This window comes from Trachemys scripta, chromosome 4 (assembly GCF_013100865.1).
Source record: "Trachemys scripta elegans isolate TJP31775 chromosome 4, CAS_Tse_1.0, whole genome shotgun sequence".
NCBI lineage: Eukaryota > Metazoa > Chordata > Testudines > Emydidae > Trachemys > Trachemys scripta.
The window spans coordinates 47,277,369-47,296,405 of record NC_048301.1 but is presented as its reverse complement, the minus strand read 5'-3'; the positions used below and the strand labels follow the sequence as shown (position 1 = coordinate 47,296,405).

The window sequence follows — 19,037 nt, the reverse complement described above, 5'->3', positions numbered from 1 at the left end:
ACTATCTCCTGCTCTACTTTCTCTGGATGTTTGCAGCTCTGTTCTTCCAAATACTGTCATATCACTGGCCACTTTTTCTGTATCTTGTTTGGTAGCTCTTAGTCCTTCTCTGTCCCTCCTAACATGCCTTTGGGTTCAGCCCTTGATCCCATCTTCTCCCCTTCCTTACATATACCACTGTTATCTGTTCCCAAGTTTTCAGTTGGCTCTTTTATAATTTTGGCTATCAGATCTACCCTTCTACCTCTATCCAGTCTTGCATCTCCAATTGTCTTTCAGACATCTTGTCAGGAATCATCACCTGCAGCAGAGGCTGTCAGGAAGTGTGGCCTGCAGCAGAGCCAGTCTCTGGGCAATCTAGCACATACTGCTGGCCTGTAGTAGGCCACCTGATTGGTTGGAAGAATGAGCAGTTCAGCAGCTGTGATAGCTCCTGCCCCTGCCTGGCTCCACCCTTAGACCCAGCCCTGCTCCTGCCTGGCCTCCCTCCTAGGGTTGCCAACTTTCCAGGATTGTCCTGGAGTCTCCAGAAATTAAAGATTAATCTTTAATTAAAGATTATGTCATACGTCCAACCAAATAGCAACCCTACTCCCTCCACGTAACCCCAGTTCTGACACTCAGCTGCAATTCTTGACTTCTGACTTTGGCTCTGACCCTTGGCTCTGGCATCTGGCTTCTGAATCCGGTTTTGACCCTCAACTCCAATTCCTGACCTCTGACTCCAGTTCTGACCATGGGCTTCAACTCCGTGCCTCTGAGGGTATGTCTACACAGCAATTAGACACCCGCAGCTGGCCTGGGCTCACGAGGCTCTTTAATTGTGGTGTAGACGTTTGGGTTTGGGCTGGAGCCTGAGCTCTGGGACCCTCACCCCTCTCAGGGTCCTAGAACCTGGACTTCAACACATGCCCAAATGTCTATACTGCAGTTAAACAACCCTATAGCCTGAGCCACTCAAGCCCAAGTCAGCTGGCACAAGCCAGCCGCGAGTTTTTAATTGCAGTGTTGACATAGTCTTATTCCAGTTCTGACCCTAAGCTTTGGCATCTGGCTTCTGAGTCTGGTTCTGACCCTAAACTCTGATTCCTGTGATCCTCTGATTGAGGCTCTGGCCCTGGGCTCCGATTCCTGGCTACTGACTCCTGTTCTGATCACTAGGCTGATTCCTGCTCTGACTGTTGGGTTTGATGCTTGCTCCAGCCACAAGGCATGACTGTACACATCCCGGTCATGTGATATCTGAGCCTGGATTTCTTGCTGATATCTCAATCTAATCAAAACTGACATTCTTGCTTTTTTTACTAATCCAGATAATAGATGCTATAAAGCTCAGATGCAGTGGCACCCTTTAAAAAGTTCCAACTGTTTGAAAGATTGTTCTAGCTCCAGAGTTGTACCCTGTCTGTAAAATTGGGAATCACATTACAGTGGGTAGAGTCTTCCAAAGTGCTGGCACTTTTTGATCTAAGTCTGTTCTGTACTAGTGCTCACTGCTGTAGAAGTGCATGTAAATAAGAATCTTTCGCCACTTCCTCCCATCTCTCTCACCACTTAAAATCCACTATTTCCCACCTGTTCCAAATTCACAATCTTTGTTTCATTTTTATCTTGACCTTTTGTGCCATATCTCCACACATTCAGTCTTTCACTAAGTACAGTTGCTTCATCATCTGACATCAATACAACTCATCCTTCCTTTCCTTTGTGTTCCCACTGCTAAATCCCTTGGTCATCTCTCACCTAGATTACTGTAACTTTCTGCTCTCTGGCCACCCTGATTCTCACCTCTCCACATTCCCTACAATACCACTGTTCAAAGAGCGTTATCCTTGCGTTATCCTTGCTGCCACTCTGACCATATCGCAGATCCAGCCATATCACTGCGCTCTTTCAATCCTTTGACTGACTTCAATTTTTTTACTATGTCGAATTCAACGTCCTGCATAATTTATAAGTGCCTACATCTCTACTCTCATTTCTTCTTTATTCCAATACTCTCATTCCTTTCTCTCCACTGTTCCCTTCATTTCCTTCTCTCATTCTTTGCTGTGCACTTTCTTTCATGCTACCTCCTACACTTGGAGCAGTCTTGCACTTCTAGTCTGCCAAGTTTGCCAACCGCCCTTCTCTTTCATTCTTCAGATCCTCCCTTAAAACTCAGTTGTTCCCTGAACTCTTTCTGTGTGTTCTCCCAATGATCTCTCCCAGTGAACTCTCCCTTACGTGAGTAATTGTCCTGTGGTTTTTTTCTTGTCTCTGTTAATTGATCAATTCTCTGGGACAGAGATTTCTTTTATTCTACTGTATGTTTTATAAAGCACCCTGTACATTGCAATACTGTCTAGATCATTATTAACAGAACAAATATAAGGACATTTAAAAATCTGAAGGAAATAATCTTAATTTACAGAAAAAAGCAGTATAAAAAGTATACATTTTGCATCTCTGTATCATTGCCTTTCAAATGTATACATTTCTGGCTGCTAAAAGAAGGAAAGATTGCAGAGATGCGATAAATAAGTAAAAGTTGAATATGAGGATATCAACTTAATAAAATCTGTAAACTACTATTAGAATCGCATGGTGTGGTTTGGAAGGTGTTGGCTGGGTTCTTTACAATGCCTTTGTATGATAGTCATTATTTCATGCTCCTGATGCTTATTCTATAATGTTTTGTTTATAGTATTTTTCTTAATTGTATCCTTCATTATATAAAGTCAGGTCTTTACCATGTGGTTCATTCAAATAAGTCTTGTGTGTGTTCTACTTATATATCTGCAGGAATTGCTTGGACTTGTTTGTAAGTGTAGGAAAGTGTTTTTCCTTTTACATGAGAGTTTATACACGTTTAAACACAAATCTTTTAAAATACATGTACCGTATTTTCCGGCGTATAAGACGACTGGGCGTATAAGACGACCCCCAACTTTTCCAGTTAAAATATAGAGTTTGGGATATATTCGCCGTATAAGACTACCCCTCTTCCAACGCACACGAAAAAAAAATTAAAAAAACATCAGATTTGATTTCAATATGGTAATTTTAATTCAAATGCTTATGACATGCAGGTACTTAGCAGGAAAACTGTCACTTATAAACATAAGGCTGTTTGTCATCAAACATGTAAACATAAAACAGTGCAAGTGGATTAAACTTTTCCTAATTCACTCTAAAGCTGAAAGGAAGGATAAGACAATAAACCCATGGGAGCTGCCATGCTGTTTGTTTTCTAAGCTGTCAACCAAACTGGAACTGATGATGATAGGAGGAAGATAACAAACGAGAGAGAGAGCAAGTGCCGGGCAAGTCCCTGGCGAGTTAGCAACGCCCATCATAACTGCAAGCTACGGTATTTTTACAGGTTTTGCTGGCATGACAGTTTCCCTTTAAAAGCCTTCAAAATCCTCCTGTTCGTCATCTGATATCATAAGTTCATCAATGACATCTTGTGATACATTTGTAAGGCAGTCATCGTATGGATCGAATTCCGTATCAGATGGTGTGGTCTCAGCTTCGGCTTCCTCTTCATCTTGCCACAAGTAGTCGTCCTCCATACCATCTAATGAATTTGATATGCCACACTTCTTGAAAGACTTGATTACTGTTTCTGCATCAATATCATTCCAGGCTTTTATGACAAACTTGCACAAAACATCCAACTGTGGAGCACGCATGTTTCCTCCTTTTGTGAATGACTTTTCGCCGCTAACCATCCATTCATTCCACTGTTCTTGAATGCGATCTTTAAATGGCTTGTTTAGGCACACATCCAGTGGCTGTACCAACGATGTCAATCCTGCAGGAATAACTGCCGCATCTGTGTTTAGTCTTGCAAGCATTTGCTTGGTGCTGGGAGTTAAATGAGCCCTGAACATATCCCACACCAGTAGACTACATTTTTGAATAAGTCCACCTGGTCACCTGCTCCATACATTATCAAGCCATAGCTTTACCCCTTCTTCATCCATCCAGCCTTTTTCATTCACATGTACAAAACAACCAACAGGGAACTTGAATTTCGGCATTGTTTTTCTTTTAAAAATAATCATTGGTCTCAGTTTGGCGCCATCAGCTGTGCATCCTAGTACCACTGTAAAACTGGACTTCTCATGTCCTGTTGTTTTAATTAAAATTGTTTTTTCACCTTTTTGATGGACAGTTTTATTTCCAACCATATCAAAATTCATTGGAGTTTCATCCATATTTCCAATACTACTTAACGCATAGCCATGTTTAGTGCGCTGTTGTATTACGTATCGATGGAAACTATTTACTTTGCTATCAAGATCTGCAGGTAATTTTGGGGCAATTTTCATCTTTTGCCTCAGTACCATATTATGCCTTCCCATGAATCTAGTACACCAGGATACAGTGGCCTGAAATCTGTTGCTGTGATCTGGGTTAGATTTGGCCCACTGAAGTGCAAACAAATGTATTTTATTTCGTGTCACTACATAACCGTTTTGACAATGCTCATTCACCATGTCTGCTACATGTTTTTCGAGTTCTGGCCAATGTGGAGTGCCTCTTCTTAATGCACACTTACCCCTTGGCATACTCTTTAATGCTTTTTCATTTGCTTTCCAGTCCCGAACCATCTTTTCTGTTACTCCATATTGTCTTGCAGCAGCGCAGTTATTATGTTCCATGGCAAAGTTTACAACTTTAAGTTTGAAACTGGCTTCATATTTCTTTCTTCTTGCTGGTGGAGCCATGATGGGGTTTTGACTGTTGGACATTTGTATACTGTACTGTATGTACTGGTGCTATACTGTATGAACAGGTACAGATACTGGTGCTGTACTGTATGTGGTACCCAGTATACAACAACCAGCCAATCACGGCAAGCGATGTACCTTACCGGCAATTGGCTGGTTGTTGTATACAAAGCCTGCTTGGATTGGTCAGCTCTCCCTGCCTGCACAGCCCTCCCTATCTCCAAGACTATCAGAGCGGTAGCGCAAACACGCCTCTTTCACCCGTCTGGCCCGCCCTTGTATCCTATTACCTCCTTCTCTGCCTCTCAGATCTCGCACATGCGCGCCTGCGCCACTTCACTGCAGTCCTCAGGAGCGAGATCTGAGAGGCAGAGAAGGAGGTACGGTAATAGGATACAAGGGCGGGCCAGACGGGTGAAAGAGGCGTGTTTTTCTGGGAACAGCGCCGCTCTATCTCTTTTTTCCATACCCCGGGCGTCCCAGACGCCTGCAGCTTGCTCCGCCCTTCACTTACACCTTCCCGGTGAAGCGCCCCCTCACCTCGTCATCGGGTGGGGATGCGGCCGCGGCCGTTTTTGAGCTCCCTCCACCATATGCGGCAACCGCAGATTCTCCAGTCCGGCTCGGAAGTTTCAGCACCTGCCCTATAAGACGACACCCGGCGTATAAGACGACCCCCGACTTTTGAGAAGATTTTCCTGGGTTAAAAAGTAGTCTTATACGCCAGAAAATACAGTACTTATTCTGTTTATTTTTGACAAAATTGATTTGAAGGGTAGTGCAAACAGTACCCATTTTAATGAATTCCTTCTAACATGAATGTGTTCTGTGGGTTAGTAGTAAAAAAATGTGTATCTTAAAAGGTCTTAGAAATGTTTCAAACATTTGTCCTTTTTTTCTTTAACTTATCTCAGATGGAAATGCATCTGTGAATCTGTGTTTTTTGTTTGTGTTTTCACAGAACCACATTTGTATGCCCCAGAAAAGAATCAATATTACGAATGAGAAATCTTCCAAAAAGTCCTTAATTATACATCTGTGTATCGACATGTAATATTTTGTGTTTCCTCTGATTTTTTTTCTCCTTTTAGCTGACACATGAGGACTTTGCATGCATTTCCCTGTTACTCTGCTGATTTTACTCCTTTCAAAGTTGTTAAATGTGATGGCAAAATAAAAAAGCTTCAGTCAGTATGATCAGGTTTAAAAAAAAAAAGACAGCCAGCAAACTGTCTATCATGTGATGAAATTTGACAGTAGGGATTATGGCTTTGATGGACCAGAACAGCTAATAGAAGAAGCTGACATTTTTGAAACCCTGCTAATTAAGGGTTCCTTCCTTAATATTAAAATAAAGTCTTTGTCTGGTTTTTATGGTTGGAGAATCAGGTGTTTTCATTAATATATGCCAGTCAGTCTTAATAAGCTTGGAGGGCAGAGGAAGTTATTATTGAGTGACCTTCTACAAAATAAGCATGTTGCTAAGGGCTCTAACCCTGCCCTGTTCAGACTGATGAATCTCATTTCCAATGCAAAAGCTTCACAAGAAATCCAAGTATTCTCTGTGCAATCACAGAAAATAATCCTTGTGTCTCTTGTAATGTCCAGAATTGCCACTTACTATACTACTACTGTACAATGAATATTACAATACATATTATTTTTCTAGCACAATTGTCTACATTTCTGAATTGCCAAGAATAGAAAAACTTATTGTGAAGACACTTGTATTGAAAAGTCAGCTCACTTTAATACTTCTCAAATAGTCATCTACTCCGTTCATGAATTATAATGCACAGAATACATCTGACAATACTAGCTTTGAAAGAGATATGTCTATACTATTACATATTCATTTTCAAATAGATTTCAAACAGATTTTAAACCATTCATTGAAATTCATTGAAATGATAAATTCACAGTTGGATTTTGATTGACTTTTAATCTAATTTTACATGTAATAAGTTTTCACCTTTGTGTAGTATTTTTGCTTTTCTGTTGTTTTTTCAAGCTTAAGTGAAAGGGCGTGGTAGCCTTCTAAGATTCTTCTCATATTTGCAGATAAAAATTAGAAAATGAGCTAGTCGACCAGATGAAATCACTGAAGCATCATAGCTACTGGTGGTGTGTCTCACATCCACTCTGTGTGCACTAGCTAATTTCAAATATCCCAAGACTTCCTGCAGATATTTATTAATGCTTTGTTGCTTTGTGGCTTCATTTATTTTCTCTTATTGGGTCAGTCAGTTCTCTTAATGGTTCTGTGAGATAATCCACCCACAGTAAATACAGTAGATAATAGATGAAAATCAAAGCAACACATCGAGTTTACTGACACTGTGATAATAAAACAATATGGCTGCCAAGTAGAAGTACCACAGTTGGGAGAATGTATAGGCTCTCAGGTCACTCGGTGAATTTCTAAATTTTGCGTCTCTAATAGGAGACAACCAGCTGCATCATGTTTACAGATGCTAATGATGGCAAAGCAGAGGGAGATGCTTTTTTAAAGATGGAAACAAAATCTCCCTATCACAATCATTACATTATTTGGTAAAACCCATTCAGAACAAGTTCTTATTTACAATGATAACCATGCTAAGATGCTGTCAGAACTTACTTACAGCAATAGAAGTAAACATACATACATATAAACATATACACTTGTATACCACTAATATCATTGCCCATAAACGCACTGTGAATCCAGTGAGACAATTCAAGGCAGTGCAGTGCCACAGCCAGAGTTGATGTTCAACACATAAGACAGAACTGAGGTATTTTCGGTTCATTTCTTGTGGCTGTCTGGGTAGGAGTTATAATTCCCCAGGGCACTTTTACAGACCACATATTTACGGAGAATAAACCAAATGTTCTGCGAAACATCCTCTGTGTCAGAAAAAGACCCACTATCCCAGGCAATGTATGAGTTATTTCTGAATGCCAATTGGATGCCACATTTGAATACAGTAACAAATATTTAATCCAGTTACTCTAAAAAGTCCTTTGAAATGGTTTGAATATGACAGGCTGTCTGTACAACCATCTTTTATTCCCATAAAGTCAAAGGCAACTATGCACTTTGGACTTATTATATCTGTGTTGGATTTATATACTTCAGGATTGAAATTTTAGGCTCTTTTATCCCTTATTTTTTTAAATAGAATTAACTTAATTTTGCTCCAATTCCCTATAATCAACCTAACATTCTTATGAGGAGAAAAAGTAACACACACACAGCATTTTTGTGTCAGAACCTGGAAGGCGTCAACATTACAATTGTTGTGGATCTATTTTACCTGTTTTAAAGTGCAGTTTTCTGGGAATTTTAGATGGTCTGAAGCTTATGTAATATTATTGGATAGATGTGAACGTTACAAAAAACACCACTACAGTTTGTTCTAATTAGCATCTTTGTTGGCAGTCATGGGCCATGGAGAGTCAACTATCATCTCACCCCTATTAGTGGTCCCTTCACGTTGGGTTGAAGCAGATTGTTGGACCAACATGGAAAAGCTATTCCTGTTCTGTGTAGAAAACAGAGGACTTCAGACTCTACTTTCACTATAAAAATGTTTTAAAGGTAGAAGAAATGCAAGGTATTGTAGTTGAAGTGGCTGAATGTGGATGAGACCTTGCTCTTCTCAAAGAAGTTGGACTCACAACTTGTGAGTCAATATATTATAGAATAGTTTGTCTTATTTTATATTGAATTTAGAACTCCATGAATTATTCTAAAACAGCCTGATCCAACTCAAGTTGAATCTGATGGCAAAGCTCCCATAGACTTCAGTGGGAGTAAGATCTAGCCCTCAGAGAGAAATACTCGATTCCCATCCTTGTTGGCACTGTTCTGCAAAATAGCACAAGATCTTTGTTATGCCCTCAGCAGTATTTCTTGTAATGCCTTCTATGACTCATCTAAGAACCAATATTAGTGCTCATTCACCTACAAGGAAGAAAGCAGAAATTATCATTTTTATGCAGAAATCAATATTCATAAATAAAATAGCCAAAGTCACTTTATTCGAATACTTTAAATACTATGTTTTTACTGTAAATGAAATCAAAACAAGGTCATTCTGTTTTACTGCTGCAAAACAGATGGAGAAATATGTTCCACCTTTTGTTAGATTGGTTTCTGTCTGCAACCTCTTCTGGTTAAAAATAAAGGGCTACTTGTGAAGGAGGGGGAGATTTATATTGCAGCAGAAGCCAACAAGTACTCTCCAGTTCCAAATGTTCTGAGTGCTGCACAAGACAAGAGTTATGGCAAGACAAGGGTGCTTCAGAATGCTGGAAATGGACTGCAATGATTTGCTGGCACTAGGGTAATGATTTATAATTGGGATAAGTGTGATACCGGGATTGAAAATCAAGCAATGTCAGCTCAGCTTGACAAATTGAAGCCCCAAATCTAGGGTCAGTTAATGTGTGTTTAGATATCTATTAATTAACCGACTACAGCAGCAATATATGAAATGTGATTCTTGCACTAAAAGTGACACTATAGTGAGAGATCCGAACACATTGACATGCTGCAGCATATGTCAGCATTCTGCTAGTCATTATTATACAATGTAAGCCTGGTTAATATACAAGAGCCAAGCACAATTCATACCAATTGAGAAGATTTTTTAAAAAAATACATAATAATACAATAATCAATGACCATTTCTTAAATGTGAGGATAAATGGCCACTTGGAGTAGCAGGAAGAGCATAGGTAAGTAACTGTAGCAACAGCCAGTGACATGGACATTCTGTATTTGTCCCACCTTTGGGATATGAACAGATTCTTAAACCCTGCAACAGTCTTGCTGTACAGTATATCAATTTTTGTGCAACAGGAAGTCATTGGATGATGTAATAGTAAATTACCAGTTGCCAACAGGGCATTTCTTTGTAGATAAAGTCATGGCTTGCCTAACTTCTGGCCTTTGGCGAGAGTCTCAGGCTTCCCATCCTGTTCTCTGACTCCCCACTGAGCTGTTCGTGTTCCTGTCTTTTGGGCTGATCATCAACATCTTCCCCTGGCATCTTTGCCTCCTGTTTCCTGCAGGTGGCTGCTTTCCCTTGGCTGCTGGATGGTGCCTAATACTCCTTTTTTCTCCCTCACCTTGACATGACTGCCACTTAGCATAATCACATCTCTTGGTTGCTCCATCAGCTCCTGCTTTGAGTGGCTTCTAAGTGTGGAATGGTTTAAGATAGGGGCATCCTGAGTAGCCAGCTGGAGAGAAGTGAACTAGACTATAGGTATATCTCATCTGTCCCTGACGGGCACCTCAGGAGACTGAGTGAGCGATACGGGATTAGAGAAGGAGAAGATTTTAGTGGAGGGAAGAGATACGGGTGCCACAGAAAGAGAAAGAGAGAGAAGCCTCTCAAATCTCCTGCAAGAGAAGACAGTTGTGCTGCTCAACCCTGAAGATTTCCCGTTAGTCTGGGCAGGGTTTCCTCTGAACCCAGTGCACTCAGATATGTGTCCACTCCAGAGTGGTTTAAAGGGCTAGAGCAGCAGAGCACAGGTGAATTGGTTCCTCAACCATGCTTCTACAGCTATGGGGTAGGATGCCATTCTAACAGAGATCTGTATTTGGACTGGAGAACTACATGGGGAGAAGGAGCAGCCTTTTTGGCCCAAAGATGACATAGGGAAGGTTGGTAGAGGATTAGGTAATCCCTACATCAAATGCAGACAATTAATTTAATGTAAAAAACTCCAAGAGCACTAAATGTAAGTCATAAGCAGAAGTTTGGCAATGCAACATTTATATAGAAATGATCTGTCATCCTTTTGAAAACTGTTCTCCTGAAGAGCACTTTTTCCTGTGGGCTTTTATGTTTCCATTTCCATTTACAGTGTAAGCTTCCTAGGATAGGGACATGATTGTTAAGTTTCTTGTAAAGTGCCTTACGTATCCAAGGTGGTATGTACATAATGAATATAAGAGTAATAGCAATAATTCAAATGAAAAAGTGAGTGGGAGCTGTGGGCAGAACTGGGATATTCATTTCACTCCTCTCTCTGATCAAGGGAAAAGGGAATCAGAAATCTTCTCTCCTTCCCATGAAAGCAGGAGGAACATTTCTTTTATTGTTCAGTTTTGCGGTATACCAAATGTTTTAAAAAATAGTTTGTCTGTGAAACCTAAACCTCCAGCAGGCTCATCCTTCCTCCCTAATTATTAGGCTTGAATTTCCTTTTGGTGTGAAATTATTTGCTCCCTTCCTTTTACTCTGTTTGAGAGGGAGCTCCAAGATGTTACGGCCTATGCAATGTAAAACAGCTTTTTATTCACCTACTAAAATTAGCAACATTCTAACTTAATTTGCCATTGGTATTTAAAGTACTCCCATCTCCCACCCCTACACAAGCAGAGCCTTGCCCAGGAAAAGGCCACACGATTACATCTGAAGAATTTCCTTTACGGGCTGGCATAGGGGTTTTGAGAGACTTATACATAGAACTTTTCCTCCCACCCCAAGTGTCACTCATTTAAGTTATATTTGTAGTTGCAAAGAACCACCCTTGACATTCTGGTTCAACAGCCAGAGGAAATAGAAATCAAAATATTATAGTGAGAGTTGAGCGAAGAGAAATTAAGAGGCTATGATAGTAGATAGGCATCCTAAGCAGCTTAGCACCTGGTGACAGTAGTAGCTCTGTTGGATAGCTTTAACCCTAATGAATAGATAGTACTGTGAGTCAACTGGCTTCATCTTCAATCATTGACCCAGTTCCTACAGAAAACATCACCACTTCATAGGGAGGTGTTAAAAATTTTATATTCAGGCCAAAATTTTCAAAAGTGAGCTCTGATTTTCAGTGCCTCTGTTTTTAGGTGCCCAACTTTAGATGTCTCAAGTTGGGCACCCAAAATCAAAGGCTACTTTTGAAAATGTTGGCCCTTGCCCGTGAGGAAAAATTAAAAATATTTTTCATAACATTTCTCAAACAGTAACTTTTAGGGTCTGATTCTCCTTTCCTACGTTGGTTTCAATCAAAAGTGACTCCACTTAAGTAAGTGGCATTACACTGATGTAAAACCAGTGGAAAGGAGTGAAGAAGTTGCTAGTCTCACAGACTGTTTAGTGAACTATGTGAAATGAGATTGGCAATGGGCCCAAACCACAAAATTTACTTTTGGATCAAGTTCATGGAATGCTGTGACCTGGGGTCAGGGTGGAGATTGAGCACAGGTTAAATGAGGTAAGAGCAAGGTACAAAAATCAATTCTGAACCTGTTTTTAATCCCAATTCAAGAAGCATTTGGGACCAGCATTTGGTTCAGAACCCATCTGGCTTATTGGTTGCATTCCAAATCATAGTGAACGGGTGTCCTCATGGCAAAACTCCATCACCACAATTGACACTATTTGGGCCTTTATTGGTAGACTCAACAGAAAGGCTAAGGACTCAGTAGGTGTGAAACCTTCATTGTCAGAGATGGTCTTTTCTAAGTCAGAGCTGTGGAATTATGTGGAGAAGCCTGTGCTACTACTACCGCTTCTGTCCTGTGGGCAAATAAAGGACCTCATCTCCAGGGTTGTTAACCCAGCATCTTTCATGATCACTAAATAAACTTGAAGAGCAATTTAAAAAGCATGAGAATTAAGTCTTGATTTCACTGTTCTTGTTTATTTACAAATGTATTTTCATTATTTCTTCAAATGTTCATAAGAAGAAAAACAAAAGCATTAGTGAAACAGTGAGGTGTGTTCCGTAAATGAATTGAGCATCAGCAAAGTTTATTAGAATGTATGTGGAGATCTGCCAAACAAGTCCGGGGAAATTCATGGACATTCAGACATGGAACTGGTTAGCAGCATGTCAATAGAATGGGATTCTGTTACTCTCAGACCAATTTTAGAAATTGTGTGAGTGCTGCCTTTGCTATGACAGCTTTCCTCCTGTTTGCTTTGTTGAAAAGAAATAATTCTGGGGGGAAATATTGCAGCATCAGAACTTCTGTTTGCTTTTTGCCATAGCATCCTTCTTGCAAGTTTCAGCTTCTAGAGAAGTTGTTGCTTTTGGGGATGATGTCATTGTATGGCATTTGAATATATCTGCATATATGTATGTCTTATTTATTGGGTAATTTACAAGAGTTTTAATTTTAACACATTACTATTGGGCAGAAACTTCTTTCTCCTCGTTCTGCTAATTTATACAATTACTTCTTTTAAACTAGTCTTTATTTTTCTGTATTTTTCCTTTAGGTACATCAGCTAACTAATACCTGGAATGAGACAGAGCAGTAAAAATATCAAGTTTCTGTCAAAACAGTTGATTAATAAATATTCAGTTTAGTTCTGTGATATGTAAGACATTATGAAGATGGTACTGATACAATACCAAAGGAAAACCTACTGTAATGAAGATACCACATTATTCTTTTATCACTATTATCCGATAAACTGTAGTACAATGTTACAGTTGCCACATTATGTTCCATACTGCAGCTGTAAACTTCCGTGGTAAGGCTAGATGGGGTCAGGTATATAGAAACACACTAAGTTATGTGAAATGGGTGATGTATGCAGTCATTAAAATATTAATGATTTAATGTATCCATCCTAGCATTTAATATAGTAAATATAGATAGATAATGAATACATGTAAAATATTCATTATAGCATAAAATAGAAACAGGTTTTACTATGACACTGAACTGAGATATCTATCACCATATTTCTCCTTTAAAAAGTTATTTAAACTAATCTCTTAAGGAGTTTACACTGAACTGTCTGTTTCCCCATCCGTGCTGTACTGTACATGTTCAGTCAAAGAAGATGAACAGTAGCACTGAGTTGCATAGTTACTATAATGCAGAGGTTATACAGTATTACTTACTACAGAGGGCCTACCAAACAATATTGACATGCCTGCTTGATGGATGAGAAGACAAATTAGACTCTGTTTCCTTTCTGCCAGCAGGAGATGATGACTCTGATGTGGAAAAGTCAACTGAAATGTTAACATATTTACATTTTTCACCAAACTTCTAAGTTGTAAAACATATCTCAGATATTTAGAGTAATAAAGAGGATTTTATGACATATCAGGTAAAGAGTCTTTAAAAACAAAACCTATTCCCCTCAGTGAATAGACTGGGTGAGTATAACTGGAGGTTATGGCCTTGGTGCCACAAAATACCTAAGCACATGCCTAACTTTAAGCACAAATTGTCCTATTGACTCTAATAATTGTTGAATTGGGGCTTTGGGAGCAGCATTTCATTTACAAATACTGTTTAACAAGGTATGAAAGGTTTCAGAGTAGCAGCCGTGTTAGTCTGTATCTGCAAAAAGAACAGGAGTACTTGTGGCACCTTAGAGACTAACAAATTTATTAGAGCATAAGCTTTCGTGGACTACAGCCCACTTCTTCGGATGCATATAGAGTGGAATAAATATTGAGATATATTCCACTCTATATGCATCCGAAGAAGTGGGCTGTAGTCCACGAAAGCTTATGCTCTAATAAATTTGTTAGTCTCTAAGGTGCCACAAGTACTCCTGTTCTTTTTAAGGTATGAAAGGGATCAGAAAAAAAGTTTCTAAACCAGCATTTTTGTAATAAAGTATCTCTGTTTTTATTTAAAGTTGCACCACTAAAAAAGAGATACCAGTCCCAATTCTTTGTTCATTTAATTGATATAAATCTGGGGTAGCTCTGTTGAGGTCAATGGGGCTACACAGTTGTAAAACCAGCATTAGCGAGAGAAGAATCTGGTACACAGTATGCACTTATATAGCAGGTAAAGATTCACATTCAGTAGTTACTGTTTAGTCAATATTCCCTCCCCTCGCCCCCAGATACTACACAGTTACCTCACATATTTCTTATTCTCAGTATAGGTAATGGAAAAACAATATCATCTCAGATTCTACTGTGTGGTAACTGTTGGCAAATACTAATTTCTTTTAATGGTGACTACTCTATATGCATACAAACAAACCAAGTCATAGAGAGGATCATGACTCAAAATAAGGGTACAGTATAGTCAGATTTAGAACTCAGGCCCTTCTGATTCCTGGCATTGTATTGATTCCTCCAGGCCATATTTTGCATGCTTATCAGCTCACTTAGAGGTCATGTTTTTCGACTAATCAGGGTAGTGTATGAATTTAATGCTCTCTTTCCTGCTGCATACATCATAATTATTGATGTTAGAAAGCACGGATCATCAATGAGCATAATCGGTTCTTTTCTTCCTTCTCTGAAGCAGTGGATAATTTAAAATGACCACATCCAGCAAGCTGACATCCTTGGCAGTAGGAGTGGCGGCTGACAGTAAAGCAGTTAAAAGGTACTGGCAGAAGTCCTGTTCAGCAAACCATTCCTATTCAGCAAAACACTTAAGCATGTGCTTAAGTCCCATTGACTTCAGTGGGGTTTCACATGTTGCCTGATTTTAGGAGGTTAATATTATTATTTTAGATAATATGGGCCAATTAATCTGATCAGAAGATAATAAGGTTCTTGTCCCAGAATCAGGCTACACAGAGTTTGCAAGGACACTCACACTGAGATAAATATAGCCTTAAACACTTTTATTGAGAAAAATGGATTAGTAATCAAATGGTAAAAGAATCAGAGTTACAAAGGCAATAATATTGTTCTAGAGATACATGTGATATTATGTACTATAAAGCTTTTGATTAATATACTCACACCCTTCCTTGATAACCTGGTGGTAAGAGACAAAGGACCACCTTGCCTCTGGCATGCCAAAAGAGTTCAGGTCCAGGTTCCTCAATTCTTGAATGGGAGGTGCAAAGCTTAGGAGGAGCTGAGGGTATAGAAGACTAAAGACGTTAACTTAGAGTTTTACTTAACTAACTGACTTAAAACTTACAATTGAGAACTAATAGACAAAAGATAATAAACAAAACACTAAGAACAAAGAAGCCTTGAAGTTTAGAAGCTTAGACGCTTCCTTGGCACGGTGGATCTTATAGAGCTTGAGCCACCTGAGGCTTCCTTCTATGTCCAAATTTAGTTTCCTCACCCACAAAATGTTGGGGTACACTTACTCCATAGGCTGGTATGTTTGTACGGATTGATGGCATATACATACATATTAATGACATTAGCTCATTCTCAATCTGTTATTTCTGTCTTAACCAGTTATTTCAGTTCTTTCCAAATTGTGGTGTACCTCTTAAGTACAAAGAGGGTTATGAACTTAGGTAGCCCTCCTATACCACCTAGTGTCAATGCATCTTTTATCTGTCTTTGTTACAGGTTGCAACCATATATGGACCTTGTGCTTTAGCTCATCACCACTATCTAGGTGAAAAGTCCCAAACATACCTACATTAACTTAGTCTTAACTCAACATACAGGATATGGCCTATAAGTCCCTTGCGTTACAGCTAATACACACTCTAATGTAAACCTATTATAACCTATTTTAATAAAACCAATAGTCAAACCCATAAGAAAATAAGAAAAGATATCTAGCCAAGCAAGCAGGCTAGCCCTATAGGCTACACACCATATGCTTAACAGTTTTGCTGAATTGCAGAATGCTGAAAGTGCCATTTTCTCAGCAGTATATAGCAATAGCCAACAAATTCCAAAAGATTGTACTGAGTTACCTGCAAAAAGTTGTAAATGGAACAATTTGTAGGGCAAACTCTAGTAAGCATGCCCCTCACTCTGAAGCATTTGTTATTCCCAGAGTCCATATAGATCTGAGGAGGGGTAAATAGGCTAATGACAAGTCCCAACCTGTGCATTTATATGGGATCCTCTCTGTCTGATATATCCTTTTAGAGTCTGTATTTGTTAAACTGCAGGCTGAAATAAACAATGCTGTTAAACTGTCTCTTCTAGATATTGGGTTATTCCATGGCTACGCACATTTTTGTCAAGCAGGGTTGCAATGATTTTCTCAGGGATTTTTGTTGTCATTGCCATGAAGGTGTAGCAAGTCCATAGCCTCAGTTTTGAAATATCTCTGATCCAATTCAAGATTGGCAGTAATAGCAAAGTATATCATAACTATTTTAGTAATCCAGTGCCTCAAAAAGAGAAATTAATAGCATTTTGTGTTTCATTTTTGAATTTTACAAATATGTCAATGGTGTCACTAATGCATCCATAGCCTATCGAAAAGACACAGGTTTATTTACACTACCTTTAAAGAGTATTTTACAGTAATATTGCACAGAAAAAAAAATCTTGTAACTCCATCATTTTCTTGGAAAAAAAGCCTTAATTGTATGTACACACATAACATCTCATTCCCCTTCATGAATGCCAGAATGACCCGCTATAACAAAATATGGGTGATTGTGAACCCCTGGTATTACCCTTTACGTGATATCCATCATGGATAGTGATCACTATCCGTGATCTGAGTGTTGCAGCACTTCCTCATTAGCTCTTCAAATCAAAGTCTCTAGCTTGTTTTAAAAGGCAAGTTAAAATGATCAAGGCCTGTGTCTGATAAATTCACCTCTTCTGAATCATAAATCCCATGTATTTGTGCGTCTCTGCCTCTGAGGATCATACCTCCTGTTGCTGTGATTTCCTGTTTCACCTACGACAAAGCTGCCGTTCTCACTATGATTTTTTTCTGTTGGTGTGGGAGCAGTTGGTTGAAAGGTATGGTGGGTGGTGCCAATCTACAACTGCCACACTGTTGTGTCGTTTTCACGAGCATAGAAGTAGTGTTTGTAAATGTATCACATTTTGAATCTGTTTTCCTTGTTGTCAGTCACTATGTAATACAGAAGTACATGTATGTGAAATGGTTACTAGAGCTTCATAGTCAATAATCCAAAGCATATAGTGAAAGGTATGTTGAAGTATTTCTAGAAGAGAGTTTTGATTGAAATACAATAGTGAAAAACTGACAGATATTGTGTATTAAAATTCTACAATTTACCTCCAGACAAAATTAGAGTGATTTTTTTTCATATTCACTAATCCCCAAACAAAATAACCATCAAGAAAAAAATACACATTTTATTAGTTTCATTTAATTTCTTAATTGCTCATATTCAGTTTACCAATTTATTGCTGTGTGAAATGCTTAGAGGCAATGCGTACATTAAAGGGATTATTTACATGTAATCCCTCCCTCCCAAAGGATATGAACTGATCATTTATGAATCCTGATTTACACTCTGTAACAATACCAGATGAATAAAATAGTTACTGTAAAATGATATAGCTGGTAGAAGAGTAAAGTATGATTTAGTGCTAAAATCGAACTATTTCATTTTCACTGATGGTCTTAGTAAAGGTATGTGAACTTCACTTTTAGAATTTAGGTGAACCACACTAAAAATTGCTTGCTACACTAGAGCCACTTATTTTGTGGGAGTGTTTGCAATTGGTTTTAAATAGAACCCCCTAGGGACTCTGCTGAAAATGTAACCCATGTTCTATTCAGGATGTGGATAATTTTCAGATGTGGTTGTGATTTTACTGGGGAGGAGGTTTATAATTAGTTTTAATATAATTGGCAAGGCTTTGCTGTAGAAATGCAGAATTGCAGGTTGCTCATTACCCGGGGATATCACTTTGGGTACCTGTTTGCCAGTCAAAGGGGGGGTGGGGGGTGGGAAAGGAAAATGCAATGATAAGAGAAAGGAGAAATTAGAGGCATTAACCATATGGAAACCAAAGGAGGGAAACTGTCGGATTCTTGGGGGAACATCAGATAGTCCCATAAAAAGTGGTCTAGAGACTGTCCTCAATGTATGGCCCGCTCGCTACTAAATTATTGCCTAGCAGAGCCCTCTATTGACTCCTGCTCTGTGTCTTTGGCCACGCATATAGCACAACATATTACATCAGAAATATTAATGTTCTGCAAACATGACAAGATATGCAACGTTTGAGTAGCACATGACTTAAGCTGAATCTACAACAGCAGTAGATTCAGGCTGAAATCTAAAATACTGTATCTCTGTTGCCTAAAAACCAGCCAACATCTCGGTTTGTTTCTGATTTCCCACATTTGCACATGCCTATGTTTTACTGTTATTCTACAAACCGCTGGCTTCCTTACTACAAATACAAAACAAACAGACATTCAAGAAGATACGTACTTTCTGTTTTATTAGATTGAAAGGGAACAAGCTGATAACAGCAGAAAAAAGTGCTAGCCCAGACCTGAACTGACCTTTCTCATATGGAACATTCTCTCTGTGATTGATGAGATAATGAATAATATTAATGAAAAAGTTATGCCCCACATATATTCTTAAACACTGTTACATCACTTTAAATAAATGTGTGTGTTTGTAACTGTATAATCATGAAATATGTAATTATCCTAACATTATA

At 38.9% G+C, this 19,037-nt stretch overlaps 1 protein-coding gene across 5 annotated transcripts in view; it reads left to right on the top strand.

Annotated features, from left to right (window-relative positions):
- Positions 1-19,037, top strand: part of NPAS3 (neuronal PAS domain protein 3) — an 827,431-nt gene that overhangs the window by 673,760 nt on the left and 134,634 nt on the right. The gene's annotated exons all lie outside the window — the stretch shown is intronic.